Raw genomic sequence first — 5,930 nt, forward strand, 5'->3', positions numbered from 1 at the left:
TAACAGTGCCCCCTCTTTACTCCCATACAATACTAACGTCCACCTTTCTGCCTCCTAATAGGTATAGTGCCCACAAAAAATAAATAAAACCTATACTCACCTAACTCTGGCTTCAGGCCCAGTCGCAATTGCAACCACTGCGACCCTTATAGGTACACTACTGCATCCACAGTGTATGTACTTGATTGGATCTCCTATCATGTCTTCAAAACCCTGCTATTTATTGAACCCTACAACATATAATCACAATATTGTGTAATTCCTGTCCTTAAAATTCTCGAACCAGTGGCGTATCTATAGAGGTCGCAGTGGACGCAGCTGCGACCAAACCCCTAAGCCATGGGAGCCCACAGGTCCGCTTCACCACACAATGACTGACTGTATTATGCTTTTTCCTGCACAGTGTGGTTTGCGGCAGCATGTAAATCCTGATTCCTCCTCCCCTATCTCCTCCTCTCTGGAGCTCTAAGGCGCTGGAGTGGAGAAAAAAGGGGAGGAGAATTCAGGATGCACAGACTGCTGCACACCTTTCTGCACAGGATAGCATAAAATAATATAAAGGCGTTTCTATCATCGGGATGGGGGTGTGACTACCCGGGACAATAACCACTTGGAAAGGAAGTTAAGGAGGGATGGCACAGAAGAGGATCTACCGCAGCTCAAAGGAAAGCAGCAGAGGACATATTTGCAGTGCTCACAGACTATGAGCACAAACTGTTAACACTGCAGTGTTGCGCACTGACTGGGGGGCATCCGATAGGTCTGGATCCCCCATATGTCTTCAATATAGTTTATAATTTGACTTTGATTTTTAGTATCCCTGCTGATCATCTGCATGCAATAGCAGGGACAGCATTGGCACCGACGTATGGATCAAGTAGAGCGCAGACCTCCTGACATCCTCCTTTCTGCATTTGGAGCCTTGCAGAGACGGAGCGGAGAAGCAGAACAGCCAGCACATACTGTTAGGGTATGTGCACACGATAACTGCAATTACGTCTGAAATTACGGAGCTGTTTTCAGGAGAAAACAGCTCCTGAATTTCAGACGGAATTGCATGTACTCGCGTTTTGAGGGGCGTCTTTTACGGACGTAATTTGGAGCTGTTCTTCATTGGAGTCAATGAAAAACGGCTCCAATTACATCCCAAGAAGTGTCCTGCACTTCTTTTGACAAGGCTGTTATTTTACGCGCCGTCTTTTGACAGTGACGCGTAAAATGACAGGTCGTCGGCACAGTACATCGTAAAGCCCATTGAAAGTAATGGGCAGATGTTTGCCGACGTATTGGAGCCGTTTTTTCAGACGTAATTCGAGGCGTAAAACGCCTCCATTAAGTCTGAAAATAGGTCGTGTAAACCCAGCCTAAGAGTGTCAGGTCTGTCTGTGATAAAGAAACGCTTGGGCGCCAACCAGTTGGAAAGGGGTTAAACCCGGGAGGAGGTCTTTTGTACCGCTGCTCAGAAGGAGCAAGAATGGATTGGCATTGCTCACAGACTGTATGCGTAGCACCCGGTGGATTATCCAACGAGTATGGACCACCTCCACCTCCCCTAAATACAGTATTTTAATAGAACTCATTTAAGTGATGCTTGTTTGCAGTCCCTTTTTTTAATCACGAGTAGGAGCTCCAGTCTTCTTACACCCGCAGATCAGATAATTGATATTCGTGTAGTGTATATATCCCTTTAAGGACACTTTAAGAAGGTCGTATTTACAAGCTTATTTGTGATTCTATCATGCTCTAACTCTAGTTTGGATGAACTGCTATATGTCTAGGCAGAGGACTAGCTAGGTTCTCCTGCACCCGGGGCAAAGATTCAGATTGGCGCCCCCCCCCCCACTTCTTTCCCGACATCTCCTTCCCCCTCGACATGTTTGCTTTCTCTACCAATCAATGAGGTGTAATATATTTTTCGCAATTTTTTTTATTGTAACTCCAGCATAAAACCATTTCTACATTTTACAAGCGATATAGTTCTGTAACAATAAATTAAAAGAAAATAAATTAAAGAGGCCACACACAGCCCCCTTGTAGATAGCGCCACACACAGCCTCCTCTTGTACATAATGCTACACAGCCCCTTGTAGATAGCTCCACACACAGCCCTCCTTGCAGGGCCGGCCTTAGGATAGATGGCGCCCCGTGCGAAATTTTCTTTTGGTGCCCCACCTCATCATAAAAAAAATCCCCATAAAAAGGTATAATGTCCACCACAGTATAATGCCCTATGTAGTGCCCCCACACAGTATAATGCCCCTTTATTGCCCCCATACAGTATAATTCACTGTATTTCAAAGATATATTCAATTGTGCTCCCACAACATAACAATTTTAAAGGATTCACTGGTGTGATATATGAGTAAAATATAACATTTATTTATAACTCTCTCAAAACAGGGGTACAATCACCACTGTGAAAAAGCCCCACCGTGTGTATAAAAAAGTATTAAATAATAAGCACTGAGTTCTAATTCAATTGTGAACCTACTATAGCTCAGTGTTCAACAAGAATATCAATATGGAATCAGCATTTGAAAAATGGGCATAACAATAGTCTTGACCCTAATTCACACTAGAGTCCGTGATAACCGCACCGGAAGCTCCTAGTGTTAAGGTATACAAACAATGCTAGTGTTCCCAATGCAAAAAAATTCCTATTCACAACCGACCCTACGCGTTTCAATACTCATCATCAGGGGTCTGTAGCTTGGTCACTCTGGCCGGGATGCCAGCGATATTTAGTTCAGCAGCAGGTATTCTGCTGTACTCCACGGAAGCATGCTCGCATAGATGTCAGCGGCATGCTTCATTCTGGGACTCTGAGTTATTTAAAGCATCTGACTCCTCCCCCTGTCCTCGGCACCGCCAATCGAAACAGCCAATCACACTCACCAATTGAATTCGTGACACCTGTCCATGTGACTCCCGGCCATCAGCTGACAGCCAGGAACCAACATCGACCGCATCAAATGCCGAACGCGCAGGCGCAGTAGAGGCCACAATCGAGTCGCCCATGCCGCCAGGAACTCACCACTGTAAGGAAGGAGTATATCAATATTTAAAGTTTGGGTAAGTGTTGCGGATCAGCTCAAAACCCGCAGCTGGACTGCCATTGATAAACAACTACACTGATAATACATATTGTGTAGATAAATGAATGTCTACCCCACTATAAAGTGTCATTTGAATACCTACTGAATAAGGAACCAAAGCCAGACTGCCCCATAATAATATTTAATAATATAATATATTATAACCCTTTCAAGGACACAGTATTTTGTCCTCTAATTGCGCCCACATAGTATTATGCCCCCTAAGTGCCACACACAATATATTGCCCCCTGTAGTACCACTATACAGTAAAATATCCGCTTAGCGGCCCCCACACAGTATAATGCCCCCCTCCCCTGGCTACCACACACAGCCTCCCCTTGTATATAGTGCCTCCCTGTAGATTGTGCCATACAGCCTCCCTGTAGACAGTGCGATGATCCCCCACCTCCTCCTTGTGGACAGTGCCATAATCCCACCACCTCCTCCTTGTAGACACTGCCATAGCCCCCCACATCCCCCATGTAGACAGTGCCCCCATACAAAATAAAAATTGTACTCACCTAGGCTCCGTTCCCACGACGAACTGAGCTGCTCCATGACGGGATCCTTCAGTAGGCCGGCGTGACCCTGTAGCCTAGTACAGAATTTCCCAACCTTTTCGGATTCGAGAAACCACTGGAGAAATAAAATTTCCTCAGGGTACCCCTACCAAAAAATGTTTCGAGAAAGTCAGAAAATGGCTAAAAACAAGCACACGTTTTTTGTAAGGCAAAAAAAATCTGCCTCAAAATTCAGACAGGAATTTTGAAGCAGATATTGAATTGACAGCGTTGTTTGACCTTTCTTTTTTTTGCGTTTTTTTTAAGCCGCGAAGCTAATGCAAAAGATGCAGGCAAAAAAGCACTCCAAACGAGAGCCGCAAATAATTTCTGCCTCCTATTCATTTCAATTGGAGCTCAGAGGTGGAAACCACTTGAAGACCATCAGCCCCCCACTCACAGAAAAATTACAATCAGCCTCCCTCTCACAGTAAAATAACCATCAGCCCCCCACTCACAGTAGAATCACCATCAGCCCACCACTCACAGTAAAATGACCATCAGCCCCCACTCACAGTAAAATGACCATCAGCCCTCACTCACAGATTCCCACTGTAGATAGTGCCACACAGTCCCTTTGTAGGTAGTGCCACACAGCCCTCTCGAGGTAGTGCCACACAGCCCCCTGTAGATCGTGCCACACAGCCCCTTGTAGTTAGTGCCACACAGCCCCCTGTAGGTAGTGCCACACAGCCCCCTTGTAGGTAGTGCAACACAGCCCCCTTGCAGGTAGTGCCACACAGCCCCCTGTAGGTAGTGCCACACAGGCCCCTGTAGGTAGTGCCACACAGGCCCCTGTAGGTAGTGCCACACAGCCCCCTGTAGGTAGTGCCACACAGCCCCCTTGTAGGTAGTGCCACACAGTCCCCTTGTAGGTAGTGCCACACAGCCCCCTTGTAGATAGTGCCACACAGCCCCCTTGTAGGTAATGCCACACAGTCCCCTTGTAGGTAGTGCCACACAGCCCCTAGTAGGTAATGCCACACAGCCCACAGCGCCCTTGTAGATAGCACCCCCCTTCTGTAGATATTGCCACTGTAGCTCCCTGAAGGAGCGGAATCCCCCTGTGGCCCCTGGAGCACTCTGCTTGATGTCTCTGTCCATATATAACAGTGACATCAGGGGCAACTACTGAAGCAGAATCCCCGTCCACAGCGTTGCCGACGCTGTCATCGGGGATTCCACTCCAGCAGAAGCCCCTGTTGTCTGTGTCCATTTATGGACAGTGACGTAACTGACTTCAGGGATTCCTGGAGTGGAATCCCTGGTCACAGATTCAGCAAAGCTGTGGACGTGGATTCCGCTTCAGGAGTTGCCCCTGATGTCACTGTCCATATATGTTCAGAGACATCAAGCGCTCCGTCCAGGAGCGGAATCCGTGGCCACAGGGCGCACGGGACGGCACGGGCACCCTCATGCCCGATGTCGCCTCTTGCAGTCGCTATGGCTGCTACAGTGGTAGCGACGGCACTGAGTGAAGAAGCGGCTGCTGAGTCGCCTGGCCCGGGCGCTTCTGAAACAAGCAGGGGAAGGGAGCCAGCGCAGCGCCCCCTTCCACCTGCTGGAGTAATGTGCCCTATGCAATGGCACCGGTAGTACACCCCTAAGGCCAGCCCTGCCTCCTTGTAGATAGCTCCACACACAGCCCCCTTGTTGATAGCTCCACACACAGCCCCCTTGTAGATATCGACACACAAAGCCCTTCTTGTAGATAGTGCCACACACAGCGCCCTTGTAGATAGTGCCACACACAGACCCCCTGTACATAGCTCTACACACAGCCCCCTTTGTAGATAGCTCCAGACACAAACCCCTGAAGATAGCGACACACACAGCCCACCTGTAGATAGCGCCACACACAGTCCTCTTCTTGTATATAACGCCACACAGCCCCATGTAGATAGCTCCATACACAGCCCCCTTGTTGATAGCTCCACACACAAACCCCTGAAGATAGCGCCACACACAGCCTGCCTGTAGATAGCGCCATACACAGTCCCCCTCTTGTATATAACGCCACACAGCCCGCTGTAGATAGCTTCACACACAGCCCCCTTGTAGATAGCGCCACACACGGAATCCATTGTAGATCGTGCTACAGACAGCCCCCTTGTAGATAGTGCCGCACTCACCCCCCTGTAGATAGCTCCACACACAAACCTCCTTGTAGATAGCTCCACACACACACCCCTGAAGATAGCTCCACACACAGCTCCTGTGGATAGTGCCACACACACACACACACACACACACACACACACACACACACACACA

Source organism: Rhinoderma darwinii, chromosome 5 (assembly GCF_050947455.1).
Source record: "Rhinoderma darwinii isolate aRhiDar2 chromosome 5, aRhiDar2.hap1, whole genome shotgun sequence".
NCBI lineage: Eukaryota > Metazoa > Chordata > Amphibia > Anura > Rhinodermatidae > Rhinoderma > Rhinoderma darwinii.